Source organism: Stegodyphus dumicola, chromosome 6 (genome assembly GCF_044657685.1).
Source record: "Stegodyphus dumicola isolate Sdum_Otavi_A_Nest chromosome 6, ASM4465768v1".
Classification (NCBI taxonomy): Eukaryota; Metazoa; Arthropoda; class Arachnida; order Araneae; family Eresidae; genus Stegodyphus; species Stegodyphus dumicola.
In genome coordinates, this window is record NC_140773.1 from 4,155,617 (window position 1) to 4,177,228 (window position 21,612).

A 21,612-nucleotide genomic window follows, 5' to 3' on the forward strand; every position below is an offset into this window, starting at 1 on the left:
TAAAATAGAATCAGTAACTAATTTCGAGGAGGCTCGTTTTAAGGGAACAATTTCGATCCACTTACTAAAATGATCAACCATAACAAGGAGATAGCCACTTTTATTTAACTGACTTTTTGGGAAAGGGCCCAATAAATCGATGTCAATTATTTCATTTGGAAATTCCGATTTAATACTATTTAGAAACCCGGCCGGGCGTAAATTAATATAATTAACTGCTTGACATGTTGGGCAGGACTGGACATACGCCCTTGTTAACTTTTGCAGCTCAGGAAAATAAACTGCTTCGCGTACGCGTTGGATGGTTTTTTGAATACCAGCATGAGAAGCTAAAGGGGAGTCGTGTAACTCCTGAAGTATATTTAATCTAAGACTAGCTGGGATAACAGGTCGAAATTCGTTGTTGGAATTCGTAGTTTTTGTATAAAATAATAGACCATCTATTAGTTCGTAATGGGCCGCCCTATTTCTTATCGCCACAATATATTGGTGGCTAAAATTTTCAGGATCCTTTAAATAATCATAAATATTTTTAAATTCAGGATCCTTACTCAGTTCGGTTATCACAGTTTCTCGGGAATGTAACTTACATGCTGTGAGCATTGCCACCTTTACAGTATTACCTTCTTCATCTATTTTTATTCTGGATAGGGCATCTGCTACGATATTTTCCTTTCCGGGGCGTGTGTTTAATTACCAGATTATACTCTTGTAACTTTAGTGCCCATTTTATTAACCTTGGGGATAAGTTTTTCCCTGAGTACAATCTAGTTCCCGCCGCATGATCAGAATACACTGTTATTGGACCTTTCCAAAATAGACTCGGAACTTTTGCACTGTTAACAGAACTGCAAGTGCCTCTCTCTCAGTCGCGGAATAATTTCTTTGTGTTTGATTTAAAGTTCTACTAAAAAATGCCACGGGCGGCTGATTTTGCGAAAGTACCGCTCCTAGCGCATAATCCGAAGCATCCACTGAAATTTCTAAATTCTCATCGTTTTCAGGAAATTTCAAAACAGGGGCTTGCGTTAATGCTTGCTTTAATTTTTCGAAAGCACTATTGGCTTCGGCCGTCCACGAGAATCTTACCTTTTTCCTTTTTAATTTTAACAATGGTTCAACAATAGCTGCAAAATCTTTTATAAAACTCTAACTTCAATCTTTGGAAGAGTCAAATTTTTCACAATAACTGTATTTAACTTGAAGAAAGAGGGCTTTTCTTGGCCTTCGGATTTCCGCACCCTCCCGTCAGCAGAAATCCGTTTTAGTTTAAATTTTCTTTCTTCCTTTCCATGCCTTCCTTGTTTTTCCGCTGGCCTTCAGACTTTTTTTCTGGCTTACTTTTGAACTGTCGACGTTCGCCGGTTGTTTTTGGATACTCAGGTTTCCTTGCCCTCTGATTCGATTTGCTTCCGTAGCCGTGTTCTTGCCTTTGCTGTGGTCTTGGCGCGCCAAATTGGCTTCGTTGCTCATACAGGCGTCTTCATTCGATGTCCGCCGTTCTTCTACTTTCAAACTGGATTGTTAGCTCAAATAACTTTTCCAGTGTAGTCGGATTCCCTAATTAAATAAAGTCTTGTACTTGGGGAACTAAACTCGGCAAAATCACTTGGATTATCTCAGGATCCGGACGGTTTCCATACAAGAGTTTAAAGACGTGAATTTTTCTTAAAATAAAGGTGGAAAGATTTTCGATTCGTTGCTGGTATATGCTGAAGAGTTCCGTTTCTAAACTTGTACGATCTCTTACGACAGGGAAGGCTTTTACTAAGGCAGTCTTAAAATTTTCGTAAGTATAGGTGGGACTTCCCGCTTGACCCAAGAGGCTTCTGCCTATACATTTGAACCAATTAAGCGCTTGGCCCCTCAAAGCGCTGGTAGCTAAGGTGACTTTACGGAACTCATGAACTGGATACAGCATGAAGTGGTCATCCAATTTTCCCAAAAAACTGGTTACCGGTGAGTTTCCATTAAATGTTGCTTCTGGTTTCATCGATGCGCGCATTGTCTGTACGATGTACCCAAATCCTTCCAGGGCGGCAGCTGGCATTTCTGGATTCTGAGCCGCTTCTACAGGCACCACAGGTTCTTCTTGAAACTCGGCCAGGGTTATTCTTCTTCGTCGGGCGCCAATATCAGGACTTGTATTCCTCTTTACTTGCTTTGGAAACATGAACTATCCTGACTCGGAACAGGGAGCTTACTCAAGCTATGTTTACTAAATTACGTGATTCAAATCTTATTTATTGCAACAACTTAAACTGTTATGACACTTTCAATTGCACAAGAGGCCCTTGCTTTTACAACTGCATTTATTTGTGGAACACTTCCTTTTGCAATAACAGTGTGTACATATACTCCGCTCTTTTCAATCTACACCAGAGCATATCTGTGATTATCGACATACACCGGTGAGGGTCCGAATGTAGAAGAATGTAATGCAATATTTGATCTTTCACCGACGTATTTGGTGAATGTTGACATTCTCCGGTGAATGTCGATATTCTCCAATTTCGGTCTTTCACGGTAATATATGTTTATAAGATTATATATATATATATATTGTTTATATATATATATATATATATATTGTTTATATATATATATATATATATAATCGTTTATTGCAATGCATTGTCGGAAACGCTTTCCTGGCCCATAGTGACGAGAGACAACACAAGAAAAATAGGGTACGAACATTGTAAAGATATTTGTTTATTTTCCTTAGCGCAGCAGAAACCAAGGAATAAGAACAAAAGCAGGGGATCGCCATCAAAGAAAGTATTCGAAAGTTCCTTCGGAACGTATCCTAAACATGGGTTTGGTAGGGATAGTCCAGTGCATTGTTCAGCAAGATCACGAGACCTAACTTGCATTATCAGTTCGTCTCGGGGTACTTCAACACATAAGTGCACGAAACCCCAGTTAGAAGTCCAACAGGAACTTGTGGCACATATTGTGGCAGGTGCTGGGAAAGTCCTGGGGATGCACGGTATTTTCCAGAACATCTCATGTTCGATGTGCGAGAGATGGAATACCTGTAACAGGGTGCAGGTCGTAATTTCGAACACCTTTTTTGAGGTCCATAAGTATCTAATTTTGTTCCTACTTTTTAATTTATCTTGTGCTAAGCATAACTGGTGTCCGATCTTTCGTGTGTTTTGTGTTGTTTGCACCGGCCAGGAAAGTGTTTTCGGCCATGTTTTGCCATTTAATTTTTCGTCATCGTAGTCTCTCTCATATATGTGTATAATTACTTATGACTCAAGTGTTGCTACTATATGATGACATTTACAAACACGGTGTTTAAAATGCTACATATTCCCATCCGAAAATATCTTTTTCTTTATCTCTTGCCCTTCAAATAAGATATATGTGTCCTTCATTGCAAAATTACCTGGAACTTTAATTTTTCTTTTTTCGAGGACAATGGAGAACATATTTCATTATAGGCAGCTGTCAATATTCAAACATCAAATTGTAAAAGCCATTAAAGTGTGGCCGAGATGATCAGAAGGGCTAAATTCGCATAAGGATTTAGGAAATAAATTTTGAAAGATTTTGTAAATTTTCCTTCAATAAATTTAATGCAACAGGCAAAAGAAATTACAGGGAACAATAAATATAGGAGAAAACAGGTATATCTTTTCCTAATTTACTTTGATTTGATTGATTTCTTTCTTTCTTCCTGTATAAATAAATAAACTTTAAGAATGCAACTGAAGAATGAGAATAAAAGTTTCAATTGAAAACAAATGGTGGCAAAAATCCTAGTGCGGCTCTGCTGGACTACGAAAAAGACCAGTAATATGATCCGAATTTGGAATAACGAGAGAAAATTTGAAATCTGTGCAGAGACGATGCAAAGAGACTCGTTAAAATACAGGTTTTGCTGATTCAGAAAGAACGTTACGTGTATATCTTCTAAAATGCTTTTTCCATCCTTTGTTTGTAGTTGTTTCCCTTTTCATTTCAGTTTCCTTTTTTCCTCCTATTTTGCAATTTTCGTCATTGTTTCCCTCTGTTTTTAAGCCACCTGTTTATTATTTCTGTTATTATTATTGCAAATTATGTAAAAATTAAGTAAGGAAAAGTAAGGCACTGAAACTTTGCAAATTATTACGCTCTACGTGAGATTCATGGAGGCCGCTTATTGCATACAAATAACGCAAAGTACTTTAACTTATCTGCTTGGCTTTAGGTCAGAACAACGAAAACAACAAATTCACCCTTTGTAGAAAACAATTCTTCCAGGCAATAATCTACGGGGAGTTTTTTCCCTATGAAACTGAGCCAAAAGTGTTATATAGTATCTAAATATGGAAGTGTTGTACATGTTAAACGTGATCGTCATTGCATTACCTTCACTATTTTACTACTGAAATAAAGATATACCGATTTTTTTGTAGATTGGAAAATCCTCCTTGTGATCATGAAAAGGAGCAAAAACTGGAAAACGAGAAAGAACTGGAAAACGAGAAGGAACTGGAAAAGAAGCGAGAACCGGAAAAGATGCAAAAACTGGTAAAGAATCAAAAACTGAATAAAAAGGAAGAACAGGAAAAGGAGGAGAAACTGGAAAAGAAGCAAGAACTCAAAAACAAGAGAAAACTGGAATTGACACAAAAACTAGAAAAGAAGCAAGAACTGAAAAAGACACAAAAGCTGGAAAAGATACAAAAACTAGAAAAGAAGCAAGAACAGGAAAAGATACAAGAATTAGAACAGAAGCAAGAACTGAAAAAGAAGCAAAAATTGGAAAAGAAGCAAGAACTGAAAATGAAACAAGAGCAGAAAAAGAAGCAAAAACTGGAAAAGAAGGAAGAACTGAAAAACAAACAAAAACTGGAAAAGCAACAGAAACTAGAAAAGAAGAAAGAACTGGAAAAGAAGCAATTACTGGAATGGATTCAAAAACTAGAAAAGAAAGAAGAACTGAAAAAGAAGAAAATACGGGAAAGAATACAAAAACTAGAAAAGAAAGAAGAACTGAAAATGGAGAAACATATTGAAGAGATGCTAAAACAAGCACACAAAAATGAACTGGAAAGGCAAAAGTTGAGGGAAAAATTGCAAAAACCAAAAAAGAGAGACCTGAAAATGAAGAAGGAACTGGAAAAAATGCAAAAACTGGAAAAGAAGCAAGAGCCGGAAAAGATGCCAGAAATGGAAAATATAGAGGAGTCTGAAAAGACGCAATACCTGGAAAAGAAGCAAAAAACGGAAAAGATTCCAAATCTGAAAGACAAGCTGGAACCGGAAAAGAACTGTCAAACCCGAAAAGGAAACCGGTTGAACTGCGAAAAGAGCCAGAACTGGATTCCGACTGCAGAACGATTGATTTAATGACCAAACGAAGCAAGACCCGGAAAAGAAAAATAGAACAAATAAATCATATACCTGCTTCATTTTACCAAAATTTATTATCAACAACATTTTTATTATCAAGAACTTTATGGTATTCTTAGTATATGGACGGCATTTGATAATATTTTGCTCGGTAAGTGTAACTACTGATATATTATTAGCTAGTAATTAGTCATGCTAACTTAAAGATACCAGTATTATTTTAGTAGCAACTAAGTACACTCTTTCGTAGTTCAGATCTATGTTTTCAGTGCCTTTCATAGCTGCGAGGTCTTCCGGTTTTACCTGGAAAGTCACAGTTTATTGACTTTTTTAACACATAGCTTTACACATGACAATATTTTTCAACAATAAATTTAAGTTGTGCTACTGGCTTTAAATTGTGCAAATAAATATTGCACGGCATATCTTTCATAATTGAACTCATGAAATTAATTTATACAAATTTCATTTTAAAATTTCTTTGACCCTGAGCTGTCTTATCCAACTGCAGATATTCATAGAACTTTATATCAAGGTTCAAAGAAATGTTCAAAAAGGAATGTTTATCCACTTTTAATTATGTGTTAATCAGCATGATTTGCATTACTAAGATTGTAATTCTAAACAAATTAAAAGCTGTTGTAGTATGTACATTAGCTTTTCATTTGCTTTCACCTTGTTTAAATTCAGTTTGACATACCACAGTTTCCGTCTCTACTCAGGATTTTTTCAGTGTAAAAATTCAAGATTACAAATTGAAATGAGCGAAAGAAATAACTTTTAAAATGTGTGTATACATTACATCAGAATCATAATATAATTAGATAAATAAACTGAATAATATGTTATAAAGCGAATTTATATCAATTTCGATTTCTTTCAAAATAGAGATTCCTTCGCACCTCACAAATCTCACAGAAACTCTCGGTTTGTGATTCGTGAGCTTTAGTTTTTTATATTTGAAATTTGGCAGCAATATGATTCACTGTTACGATGCAAATTCTTGCTCACAAATTGGTTATCTAACTAGAAAATGGTATAATTAAAATAAAATGAATATTATTAGATGGAAATGTTGGTTTCCTTTGCGTTTATCTGAATGGTATCGTATATATAAACCTGTTGGAGACGTTTTTTTCCCACACATCGAATAGAGACACATAGTCACATAATACAAATAATATGAATACAAGAATATAGTGTAAGATGAAGCTCTACCACATTTCTCTATTACTTAAGACTGCGAAAGATTTGTTAAAGCATTACAGGATCATACTCTGATGGATCTCGCCGTTCTGTTTCATTTTCCGCCCTCGAAAACACATATCTTAGTACAATAGATTACTTTTGAAGGAATGGATTATTTGAAAACATTGTAACTGTAAGAATTATTCTCTGACGTTATTACTGAAAAAGCGGTTGAGAGCATAATCTTTGGCTATGCGCTTTAAGCTGTATTAAAACCATTTTGAAATGTAAGGCCTACAAACTTAAATTCAACTTTATCTTATTTCTGTACTATTCATTAGAGTTATATACATTCCCATCAATAGATACTGAATGGCTAAATATTCTGCTTACCCAAATCAGTTATTTTTTTCCTCTCTTCTTTTTCTTAATTTTAATTAGTCCGGAAAGTAAAGGTATAGAGAATTTCCCTTCTTCATTAGAAATCTGATTTAGAATTTTGTTTTCGGAGATAAAAGTTTGAATTCTCTATCCCTTTTCTAAACACAAAGATTGAAAAACGTAACATCGAAATTTTGAAAACATTTATACACTAATAGAAGGAAAAAAAAAAACAGAATATAATGCTTCAGCAAGCATGTAAATATCTCTATCACTTAAGTTTCAGCTATGTTTGTTATAGTATATTCAGGCGTATAAGGCGCACTTTTAAAAGAAAATGCAAGATGGAAATTTATGGGTACGCGCTGTACGCCAGCTATAAAAATGTTATGTTTAGAAATATGGAAAAAGTTATTAGAATTAGATAAAATTAGATTTCTGCGTGTAATTAAATGCTTTTTATTTAAGAGAAATAACATAGTTTATGTATTTAAAAATTTTCGTTATCGGATTCTGTTTCACTTTCACCTTCACCTCTGATCCATACTTGCATAGACAGATCCAAGGTCCTCATATACGTCTCAAGCAATAACTTCAAGCACATCATCGAATTCTGTTTCAGTTTTGCCGTTACTTTTACTCTGATCCACACATAAATAATCATCTTTCGTTGCATCTAGACCGTCAGATATACCACATAAATTAAACGGGTTTAATTTTATTCCGTGATTTTATTATCTACTGACACACTATTTATGGACTGGCATGACGTATTTGGTCTCCATTTGTATATGTTTTTTTCACCTTCACTTTTGTTCGAGTATTCCACTAACGTTTAAAATATTCTATCGATGATTTATTGACATATATGTCTAATATCTGAACTAATGGCAATAATCCGCCTGGATAAACTGTCATATCTGTATAACACTCTTTCAACAACATATTTGTGTTATCCGTTAGATGGAGGCTGAGCATGTTCCCAAAGTATTAGACCTTCTTGATTATCTGAGGCAAAAGGAAGCTTTTGCCAAATATTTCTTATCCACAGTTTCACAACATTTTTCTCCGCCGATCATTTCTCGTGAATACGGATGAAAACACTTTCGGGAAACTGCACTTCAGCAAAGTCTTTCTTTTCAAGATATCGATGAGCTTTTAATTTCGCACGGTCGGCTAAGCAGGAGATCAGTACGGTGAGGTGAGATTTCTCGTTGGCCTATTGATTTTATGTTAACCGTTATTTTTCTTTCATATCATTGTTTCTTTATCTCCTACTATATCAAAACTACAGGAATGACATCCATATTTGCAACACGTGATAGTAAATAAATTTTTACATATTTTTAAAAGCTCATCAAAGTTTTATCTCTATATTTTCGAAGCCTTTGAAAAAATTTTATCTCTTTTTCTCGGAGAACTGAATTATTCCGTGAAGTAAATCGAATACACAACCTCAGTTTGCTTTAAAGTTTTCACTTCCATTTGCACACCATTTTTTCTATTTTTAAGGCAAAGAAACGTACGCTGTTTCTTGTTACAATTAATCCATTCTAGTGATGATGGGGATTTTCTACAATGCAGTTTCCAACACTTTCGCCGACGGTAAGCTATTTCATTACTTCTTTATGCAATACACATTTATTCTTTGGCGCAATAATCATTGTAAAATTTCATGCCTCTTCCACTCGTGTACGAAGCATTCACGAAAACCAACCTGCATGATTTCCATTTTCTTTCGCAAACTGAATGACTTAACATTTGAAACTTGCATTGTGTTTGTTTCGTTCGGCGAAAGCCATAACTACTGCTGAAGAAAGCACTGGATGAACTACACTTCACTAAAATCAAATGTGATATCGTTAAGTCTTTGATGTTGACATCTGAACCACAACTTCAAATGACTACAGAAAGAAGAAACATGACTCCTAATTCCGCAAATTCACTTTGGTCGAAAGTGCACTCTTATCCAAATTATGTTCCTTATTTCTCGAAGTCCTAGAATAACAATCTCTTCCACATCCAGAATGAATACAAATCACCTCCTACCTTGCAGAAATATTTTCCCCGATAATCAATTCTCCTGCGCAGCACCTTATCGCTTGCCAAACTGCAATGTTTCCGCAATTGACATAGTTGCTCGTGTTTCCTAAGGTATGAAATAATCAAGAAGAGCTGTTGCGGGATATGATGTTTTTGGTATTGCCAAACCGCCATGTGTATTTTATTGCTTTCTTTATTTACTAAAGATCTGATGCATTGTAATTAAGCGATATAAGAACTTGATTTATATGCGATTACGTTTTCTTATACAAAATGTTCCAACAATGTGCTTATGCGTTGTAATTTCATTTATTCAAAACTCAGTCTAGTTATATTTATAAAATTTTCAATAGCAAACGAATGTTTTAAGAAAACAGTTTAAACGTTTTGGGTCAAGATACTTTTCAAAAAAAGTCTAAACCAAGAATTATTTATATGAGAAATTTTATGTAAAAACAAATGACGCACATTTTTACGTTTGAAATTTACTGGCATATTCCATGACAAATTTACTAAGAGATTTCAGGTTTTTACCAGCTATAGGAAGTCAAGGATTTCTAGAATAATTTAGAAAGTCAAGGACGAGTTCTGTCTATTGTTAATTGGTATTTTCATTTCCAAAATAGAAGGTTGAAAATTAAATTTTGAGAGAAGTCTTTTTAATTTTTTTGGCAAGCTGCATAATGAGTTCATTTCAAAAAAACTGAAAATAAATGTATCAGTTTTCTACATTTTACTAATTATTCTTTCCTCCAATACCTAGACTTCATTTCGGAAACTTTCCTTTTGGTTATAAGAAATAAATCACAAAACAATTGACTGATGTCAATCGAAATCAGACGGAGATACTTATGTTCAAAATTATTTCATAACGAGTGCAAACTTTTTCCTCATAAAATTATGAGTGTCGGAGAAACATATGAAGAGCTAGGCTTCGTAATTTTTACAAAACAAATGACTTTAAATTTAAAAGTACCAAAGCGCAAACATTTACGTTTTTCAAAACACATTTGTACTTGCAAGTCAATGCCTACCACAAACGACCAAGATCCGGTCTGAACTTTTGCAGACAGTGCACAGACATGCGTTTCGAGTACCTTTCATTTTGGTTATTTGCGTATGCCATATAACCTTCTCAAATATTCTCATGCTTGTGACTAAGAATTGAATTATCATTTTAACTGATATTTTTATGTGACGTGTAACAATAATTTTGTTTATTTTTCAGGATGAAGATTCAGGCCCCCTTTGCGCATACCGACTGTAATTTGAATAGCCAGTTTACAATAACAAACTTAATAGTAACCGACCGTCATAGAAAGACGCCCGAGGCTTAAAGGAACGCGAATCTCTATCAAAGTTGCAACTTGTGTAAATGCAATTTTGACTTTTAAATTCTTTTATTTTCCCTTTCTCGTGTCAAAAATGTTTTTCTCTTCAATATTTAGTTTAATAACGTGAAACTTTAATTTAAATTTTTCTTTTCGCAATTTTTACTTTAAAAAGATTTCAAGTTCTTTCATTTTACAAAAGTAATACAGATTTTAAAAACTATAAATATTTCCTTTTGGTTTTTTATTTTAAAAAATTGCTTTTAAATGCTCACTTTATTTATTTTACAGAAATATTATATACTCTTAAAGCTAAACATATTTCTATTTCGTATTTCCATAAATGCCATTTTTTAAAAATATTTTACTCCTTTTTATTAAGGGGTGTTGGAAACCCTATAGCAACAATGTTGAATTGGCCATTTTTGGATTACCTTTTCTGAAAATCTGCTGTTCTTACAGGTTTGAAGGTTTTTACGTAATTAAAGTACATCTATCACCTCGCGCTCTTTCAAGCACGAGGCAGCTTCGTCTATGCACTCGCCATAGTAGGAAAATAATCTCTATCTTTGAAATTTTATCCTCTAATTTATTACACATAACGGTACACAATATACAATAAAACAAATATCACTAGTATAGTATACATTTAATTATATACATAATATAATATTGTTATTTCAATCCATTTCATCGAGAGTCGCGATCAAACTTTTAACTTTTGTTTTTAAACTCTGCAAAATAATTTTCCCTTCTTCAGATATTTTATAGAGATTAAGAATCACTTCAGCATGATGTAAAAAGAACAGCCATTTCTCAGCTTTCGATGGTGGGTCAAACATAACTCTTTTATTATTTTCAAATGTTTCAATAATCGTTTTCCTTGCTCTAAGAAACTCTAAGAATCTCCTATATCTTGATAAAAATAAGAACCTTAATTTCTCATTTCCATATAAAATATACTTCCTCGGTGTCTACTGGCTTTAACGCCTGACATTCGAATCATGTTATTAACAGACATAAAAACAATTATAATTTTCTAAGTTCATATGGTTAATATATAAATTAAGAAGGACTTACTTTTGATCCCGATAGTGAAAATATCGAACGAAGAGCACAACTTGACGCTGTTAACTTTAATCATGAGCACATTGCAGTGGCACGTAACTTGACATGATTACAACACGGTAATTCACATTACCCCTGATTTAACTTTTCACGATTTCACTAGGATGATGAACACTGATGATCCCATTTTACCACTCACTGGCTGTTAACTTTTTAGCACATCACGCTTTCACAAATCGGATGAATTTATTCGAACACATGGCCCTAAACGCGCCATTTTCTTTCGTCATAAAAATCTTCTCTCATCGTAGATCCATTCGTGAACTATCACCGAATTTCATTTTATAACTTTCAGTAACTTTTTACAACCATATTTATTTATTATTTTCACTATTTAGTGATTTTGTTTTTCACAATTTTATCCTATCGACTGCGCCGATTTGCACCTCGCGCCGTTTCAACTCCGAGGCGGGTTCGGTCATTTCTCATGCACTCGCTATAATAGGAAAATAATCTCCATCAGCTTTGAAATTTTATCCACTAATTTATTAAACAATACACTATAAAACAAATACCACTACTATACATTTAGCTTAAGTTATCTCTTTGCACACGGCATGACTGCCGGTCCAACCGCAAAAGTCACAAGTCTCGTATTCTTCCCACCAGCTTGCCCCCACTCTGTTTTCCGGCGTAACTACGTCCCTTCCTTTAACCGTCTTTCGCCCCTCGCGAATAAAATGTTCTGGAAACGTCTTTCGCTAAGGGAAGGAACATCACAATACCTAGCTGAATATCCTGAAACGAGCTTTTTTATCATTTTAAATTTTAGAGTATTTTACAGTATATTTTGTTACGCATAGTAAAATTTAGCACTGATTATAATCAAAAGCTCATTTCGGCAAATATTTGGAAGCGTAGTAAATAAGGTATAAAAATTTCAGATACCTGTGAGCAGTAGTTCTTGAGAACAGGTACTACATCGAGTATAAAAAATAACGTTCGGGGGAAAAACGCGATTTTATGTAAAAATTCTCAATTATCAAAGTATTCAATGACAAATTAAAGATTAACATTTTGCATTTGGCTTATTATTATTATATTAAAATTATGCGAAATGAACAAACAGTAAATAATGAGATGCTCAATTAAAAACAAATACAGATTTAATGATAAAAGGGAAATTTTTAATGTCATTACAAACAAGATTTCAAGGGGTTCAAGAGGCCGTTGCCTAAAAAAAAAAGAAAACAATTCGTCGTTTCCGGAAGAAATGAAACTTTAAAAAATATTTTCGTTGTCACAAAAATCAAACTTTTTGAAACATTACGTTATTCAAACTCTTACGTCACTTCCGAGTGTCACGTTATCTAAGATGGCATAGGTTTCGGCTACGTCACCAAGCCTCTGGCATCTCCTGAGGGCGGTTGGTTACTACACCTGTACCAACGATAGTGAACTTCCAGTGATATCCTTCTGTCTGTACCTGAATGAAACTGGCTCTATTTGACGGCACACTAGCGAAACACTAAAAAGTCATGATTTAAACGACGATGATTTGAATAATTTAACTGGAATTTTGAGGACGACAATTTAGATTAACTGCTGATGATTTTTTATTTAGGTGATCGTGAGTATATGGTTTAGTGATGAAGAGTATGAATAATTGAGTAGGATGATAATAAAACTTTAGGTGATCGGGCTTTGTATCTAGGTGAAGTTCTTTTATTCTGACGACGACTTCAATGATGATGATGAAGATGATACATAGGATGGTTTAGAATGACTGATGTGATTTGAGTGATGATGGTTTATCTTATTCTGACGATGATCATGGTGACGCGATATACATGATGGTTAAAATGACGATGTGTATTAAGTGATAATAAATATTTAGATGAATTTGATGGTGACATAGTTTTGACTGATGACGATTTTATACATGATGTGAGAGTGATTTATATAATAATTTAGAGGAGTTAGACAATGAAGACGATGATTAAATGAGGATGAAGAAGATGATGATTTGGTTGATATTGCTTTCTATTTAGATGATCTGGAAGATTATGATTTATCTATCTCGACGATGATAATGGTGATGATGACATATACGACGGTTTAAACTGAAGGTATGATTTCGATGATGATGATTATTTAAATGATGGTTTTGAATTATCTGGTGATAATTTTATAATTTCTTTCTTGGTTATTCAGAGAACAATTTTGATGGTGAATTAGAAGGTTGAGGTGATGAAGACGATGATCAAATGAGAATCATATTGTTGATGGTGGTGATTTAGATGATACTGCTTTTTATTTAGTTGATTTGAGCTATGATGATTTATCTTAATTTGGCGATATTTTCAATGACGATGATGATGATAATATATATATGATGGTTTAACATGAAGATGTGTTTTGGGTAGTTATGCTTAGTTAGATGTCTTAGATTAGCAGATGAAGTTGATTTTATTTAGAAGGAAATTTATATAGATGATGATTTTAATGAGTTAGATATTGATTTAGATGAAAGTATATTCATTTGATAATGATTATTTAAACAATAAGAGGGTCGTCCGAAAAATTACTTTGCCGTAAACCATAAAAAACAAAGTCTTATTACCTGGAAAAACTTATTGCAAAAGATACAGCTATATTTCTGCTACTTCTCAGCATAAGAAACATCGGAACTATACCAATTGTCATAGCGTCGGTTACCTATTTCCATTAGAGTGTCATAGAAGTCTGTCGCCTGGGAAGAAAGGCATCAAATCACATTTGTCTGCAACATTTCACCTGTAGGAAAGTGTGCCCAGACAAGAACGTCTTCAGGTGCAATAACACGTGGAAGTATTTAACAGCAAGATCGGAGCCACAGAATGGATGGTCAGACATCTCCCAGCGAAACGTCTGCAACATATATTTTGTGGAATTCCCCGTATGCGTCCGATGTTGTTGTAGAACACCACAACACCAGCACTGAGCATCCCAAACCATTTGTTCTGAATGGCTCTTCAGATGTTCTCTAGTAAAGCGCAATAAAGATCAGCTTTCACCAGAGCACCACTCGCCAATACGTCAATGAGCAGAATGCCTTTACTATCCCAGAATACCGTGGACTTCAATTTCCGTGCATAGACTGAGGATCGTCCGGCGCGTGGATCCCTGTGACGCCAATCAATCGTGAGTTGCTGTTTTCTGTGGTGAAGTGAGCTACCCACATCTCATCACCTGTAACGATTCTGTTAAATTGCGTTCAATAAACTGATTTATGTATCTGCTGCCTCTAGTTCTTTGTGTTTAAGTTTTGAGTATTCGAAATGGAACTCAAATACGAGGGCTATCCAGAAAGTAGATTACGTTTTGGAATAAAAAAATAAACAAAGTATAGGAAACAAATTTTATTATATACAGATGAAAGCCACACTCAAATACTACTTTTCTACATAGTCACCATACAAATTAAGGCATTTATCGTAGCGATGTACGAGCTTGGAAATTCCTTCGTCGAAAAATTCGGCCGCCTGCGCCTTCAACCACTTCGTTACCTCTTCTTGCAGCTGTGCGTCGTCATCAAAACGCATTGATTGCAATTTCGTTTCACAGTTCACATGTTTCACCCATGTTTCGTCACCAGTAACGATGCGATCGAGTAAAGAGTCACCATCCTTATGGTAAGCGTCCAAAAAGTTCAACGCTGCAGCCATTCGCTGATTTTTGTGGTCCTCTGTCAAGATTTTTGGAATCCATCTTGCACAAAACTTGTGGTAACCAAGCTTTTCGCTGATGATTTCGTGCAACAAACTTCGCGAAATTTGTGGAAAACTCAAAGAAAGTTCCGTTATTGTGAAATTTCGATTTTCACGGACTTTAAGCATCGACTTTTTCGAGAAGTTCGGCGGTCACTATGCTGGGTCTCCCACTTCGATCTTCGTCGTGAACATTGGTTCGGCCATTTTGAAATCTTATGACCCACTGACGCACTCCACCTTCAGTGATAATGTTGTCCCCATACACTTCACGAAGCTGCCGATAGATTTCTATCGGTTTACAGTTTTTTGCAGTCAGAAACCTTATTACTGAGCGCACCTCGCAGCTCGCGGGATTTTCAATTAACGCAGACATTTCAAACCGTCACAGTATCTGAACGGAGCACAGCACGAACCTCTCACTAGCACGGCTAGATGCAGACTGAGCTGCGCAACGCTCTGACCCCAAGATGGCCGCGCTAGCCCCGCCCCTAGCGGACACAGACGGAAACGTAATCTACTTCCTGGATGGCCCTCGTACAATCAATCATATATATAGATTACATATCAATTCATATACTTGAATTAAATACATATTTACTTACCGGCCCGAAACTTTCTTAACACGTTGAGCGCGGCGCCGGTCTCTGGGGACCGATAGTGAACTTTCCGTGTGGCCGGCGTCGGTCCCTGGGAACCGACACTGGAATTTTCGTTTGCCTGGCGTCGTTCCACGAAACCGACAGTATAAGTTAAAAAATAAATATAGTCTCAATGAAATGTGATCAAATTTAGCATTAATGAAATGTATTGAAACATTCTAAACAAAAATACGGCTTAGCTCGCTGCCGGCTGAACGGAAAGGACAGCAAATTCGGCGCCGAACTCAGCGTGTTAATTAGAAAGCTACCGCTCGGCCTTAAAAACGCACAGCAGTTTGGTTTAAATAACCATTGATAACACTATTCTATAACGTTCCATAACGTATTATTCTATAACGTTCTTTGTACGTTAAAGTACATATAGGACAAGAGTGTGCAAGGAAACTGATATATAACAAATTTATTTAATATTTTTCATATAATAAGGATAATTTCAAACTGTAAACATAATTCTAAAAATCCATGACATTATCGAATTGAGACCTGTTTCGATGTCAGATATATCTCGTAATGAAATCTGAAATTTTTTGAAATTTAACAACTAATTTTTCGAGGTATTTGACAGTCCAATCTGTATAAGTTTCATTTATTTGTTTAAATGTTTGTAAAGTGTTATCACAGATTTTCAAAAAAAAAAAAAGGGTGTGAGAGATAAATGATAAAATTGATAGATAGAAATGGCGGGAATATTATGCATTTGTTCAGAAACATAAACGTAGTATTTGTGAGATTTCTCGCACAGCCAAGTTATAATTGTTTTGTTAAATTCTTTTTTTTTTTCATATTTAATTCTTGTAAATTAATTTCTCAATGTTTGTCATAATTTATGTGACTCAACTAGGTACGAAAAATTGATTCGGAATGTAAAAGAAATATATGTATTCTGTAACATTATTTTTTGTAAAGTTTAATTTTTTTAAATTAACAAGGTCTGTAACCAATGTTTGCACTTATTTAATGCACGGAGTTCCAAGGAATTTCACTCATCATCCTACAAGCTGCAATAAACACAAAAACACTACTCTGAAAATGAAATATTCTAACAAGGATTGTAAAGCCAAAGGCATATAATTAGTCTCCTCTGTATGCTCAGATCATTCAATATGATTTCTCTCACAGCTTATAGATTTTCAGATGAGTTACTCAAGTTCGTTTTTAATGGTAATCAAAATAATGTAAAACTGCAATTAAAAAGATTAAAATTTCGACAAATTGACTAAATGAAAAATATATTCGCTGGTCGCTTAAAATTGCTTCAACGGTACCTAGTTCCAAATTGCAAGACGGCTATTCCACACACGGATAATCGAGAATTAGTATAACATTCTACAGCAAAATAATGCAAATTCCTGGTTTTTTTCATATAATGCATTCATGCTGTCAGATTTCTTATGTCTAATCTTATAATATTATTGTAAAATTACTGCCGGTAGAAATCATTCCTTGAAAATGAAGGCCCCTTGCCACCTTCTTGATGCCTAATTTCAAATGGATAATTCAAACGTGGCCAAAGGAGAAATATTAAAATTTTCAAAATATCGTGTTTACGGTTTTTTAATACCTAGATTTACCACTATTAACTAATATTATGATATAATAATATATTAATAATTAGTCAAATGAAATTTATGTGGCTTCGTGTCAACCACTTGGTATTTTTAACGCTGTGTTTGAGCAAAAACAGAATATTGTTTATTAAGCTATAATAAACATCCTACAGTAACATTTAGTTATTGTACATTGTTTTTTATCAGCACTTACGAGCTGAAGTTTCGTCTTATTAAACTATCCATATTGGTGTTTTTCATGCTCCTATATTGTTTTTGTATATAAATAATGGAAATTACAATTGGGATGATCAGTTCCATAAAACTCTCAGTATTCTGCAATCCTAACCACATGACCAATGGTGCCCCAAACATACAAGAAACAAACAGGTATTTACAAGTAGGAATGATTTTCGAAACGTTTGCTTGAACAAAACTCAAAACAAAATAAAACAAAAGGGTCGAATCAAAATGTTAATGTTTCATAAAAATGTGCAGGATAATGTTAGATGTAAAGCCTGTTTTCGTTTCCCTGGCAGACGTACTAGGAAGTTTCATAAATGAAAGTTTTCTCTTTTGGTGGGATAGTGGCTGTGACCTATACATCGAGCATTCATTGCTGGACAGTACGTGTATAATTACAGATAGATAGATATAAGTAATTAATAGAGTATTTGACATATATAAACTCATCATTCAGATCTTCGAAAGTGTTCAAATAGTAAAAACACGATACCGTATGCTTTCACCACTTCACTTATGATGTATACTATGCCCATATGAGGTACTTCTCCCTGTTAGAGTTAACTAAATCTTAGCTATTGAAATATAGCATTTTCAAATTCTTTCCATTTGAATTTAACATGAATAATTTTACTCTGATCTCTCTCTTTCTTTTCTGTTTGTTTCTTACTTCTAGCCATTTATATCCAGTTCTATATCTTCTACTTGTGCCTCTGATATTTAATGTAACGGCATTTTGCTTTAGAGTAAATAGATTTAAAATAATTAAAAATTACATTCCTATTTTCAAAATACTTTTATTAATATTTCAAGGTAAACATTTTGATATTCGTCAAATGGAACTCGAATCTAAAATTTAATTTTTATTAAATCTTTAATCTGTTTCCAGCACTATGCATAAAAACGCCCTTTCTTGTTAAAATAACGAAACTGATTTCAGGTTTACTAGTAATGAATCAAACTGCAAATTGCTTAGATGACATTTTTCAGCTCTCAGAATACATTCCATTTAACTAAAGTAGTAAACCGAATGATTGTTTGCAGTTAACAATATGTAAAAAGCTGTTTGGGCCCGGTTGAGAAACAGGTGGTTTACATCTGGAGGAAACGAATGTTTGACAATGTCTATATACTATATATAAACTAATAATTAGAAACTTCCGCGTAATGCCCTTATGAAATAATTCACTGTATATTAGAAAAGTACGAGAAACAGACGCATATTTTTTCGAATGAAAAAAATCGAAAAATTATGTGCTCACTAAAATCAAAAATCTCAGGCGAACAACAAATAAGGTCTTGTAAGGCCTTATGTGTTGTTCCTTATAAGTTATGTGAATTTCCTTATAAGGCCTACTAAAATATACACACTTTTTGCTGCTGATCATTTAAATTTATTTCTTCGAATTGCTTTTTCAAACTTGAATACCCGATTCCTAAAAGAAAGTTGCTGATTTTGAAATTACGTATACTGCACAATTTTGGTCGTGCGTTTATGAATTTTTTCTAATTTTATTTCTTTATTAGCGGAAGTACCCGATGTCAATTAAGTTAGATTGAAAGCAATGTATCTAACAATCAAGAGAACGATACCGTTGTAATCCTTCTCTAACGATATAAAAAATACGATTCATAGTTATACATTTTTCAGTCTGGTGCGATATGCAACCCCACATAAAAAATTTCGATAGAAAAATATAATTCTCTCTCATTGTATCAGAAGCAATGTCACTCAGCTTTTAGTGATTTTCGTCTTTCTAATCAAATGGCCATAACAGCTCAAGTTCCATCCAATATTTCACCTATATTCAACTTTAGTCGATTCAATGTCGCAAAATAATTATCATAATTGATCAGAAATCAATAACGCAAACAAACAAACAAACACACAAACAGACATTCTTCTTTATATATATAGGTTATGTAAAATTTACAAATTTTTTTATTAACAAAATGTACGAGTTGCAAGCGAGCAGTAGCAACACATTTCGAAATAAAACAATTCTATCTCCAACGCCCGAGACTGTTACCACTAGGAAAAATGAGTGCGAAAATTAGAACTTTCAGAATTTTTAATTAGTATTTTGGCTCATGAAAGTGGTTAAGATGAGAATAGTCGAAATGGCTTCCCTCGAATTTTCGGAATCGGGAATAACGTATTTAATATTTGGGAAAGCTATTTTTATTTCATCTTTTATCTATTTTCGTATTTTAACAAACTCTAGGATTTGAAACAGATCAATGGTAACAACTTTCGAAATAAAGCAGATTTTCATCTCCAGCTTGCGAGACTGTTGCCACTCGGAAAATGAGAAAGAAAATTATCGTTTTTCCGAGTTTTTAATTTATAGCTCTGATTTTAGCTACTTTTTTTTTTTTTTTTTTTTTTTTGAGAAAAGTGACGTCGACCTATTCTGGGACCGATAAAAGAATTGTAGAAAGTTTGGTGGTGATAGCTATAGTAGTGACCGAGTTATGAGAGGACAAACACACAAACTTTCTTCTTTATATACTATATAGATAACAAGTATGAAACTTTCCCAAATGTAAGTATACGAACCGCGAGACTGTATTAAAATTTGGATTTACTTATTTGTCAAAAAAGAATTTTTTTAAATATTTGACATCGCCAAAACATGAATATTTTCGTGATTTAAAAACATTTCGATAACTGGAAGTATATTACTACAAGCAACGATTGCAAAAATAAAGGTCGTGTAGGGACTTTTAAGCCGGATAAAGGATGTTGGTGTACATATACGTGAGCATATACATATACGGTTGGTACAGCTAACCTGCAATATAAAGAGAGAAGCAAGCCTACTCTTTAGAAAAATTTCAATATTCTTCGGCTAATCGTTTTTGAGTTATGCGAGATACATACACACATATATTATATCTACATACATACAGAGAACACGAAAAAATCCCTTTTGAATGCATTGTAAAATATACTATGAAAAGGAAGAAGTCTTTATTCTGTCCGTATGAGATGTCGCACAATAATAATCCAAATGGATTCAGATATGGACAAAATGGATATTTCCACTGAAATGTGATACTTGAAAATTTTCGTGATTATAATACTTCCTTTATATTGTTGCGTGCGTACGGGTTCGTTATGAAATGAATGCACAAGTCCGATGAAAAATGAACAAAAATTTATTATTATCACAACAAAAATGCTTAAATTTTCTCAAATTATCATGCAGTATTACAATATCTCGCAGTAGTTATCTTTTAACTACTCAAATGTCCAATAGAACGTAATTCAAAACAGCTAAAGAACGCTAATCCGCGAATTCGCTACAATCAACAACAGTAGTTTTCTAAACAACAACAAACTAAACAACTACTACAAACTGAGATGTTTTCCTCCTTTTATAAGATTTTAAAATCACGCGCTAGAATTTTCCAGCACTTTCTCGAAATCAAAAAGAGATATTTATTTATTTAACGCACGCGCTCTTATATTTTTAATTTTTTTTTTTTGGCTTAGCTTTCTTTTAATATTCGTCACGCGCTGCACTGCGCCAGAAGTAAAACCATTTAATTTATAACTGAATTAACATTAGCTTTTTAAATACCAAATTCGTAACACTGCCCCCTTCCCAAGGACTGCACGTCCCGGGCAGTACAATCCCTGGACAGGAAGCTAAACTTACAACTGTGGCATAAATGCAACTGAAGCATAAACATTACATTACAATCTCAAACAATATAAACAATAAATGCAATAACTAGCTTAAACAAATCAAATGCTATCAAATACTAAATACAAAACAAATACTAAATACAAATCAAATACTAAATACAAATCAAATACTAAATACAAATCAAATCAAATACACATTTATAAACAAAAAAGACCATGGTCTGATACTATTTACAATTATTTACATTACGTACTATGGCCAAAGTAATGAGCTAACCTTTCGTAAGTGTTCGAAGACTCACGGATCCGAACCACGACGTCATTCGTGTTCAGCACTGTATATGGACCATCCGAAGGTGACTGTAATTTAGGGCTCAGTCTTTTTCGTTGAATTGG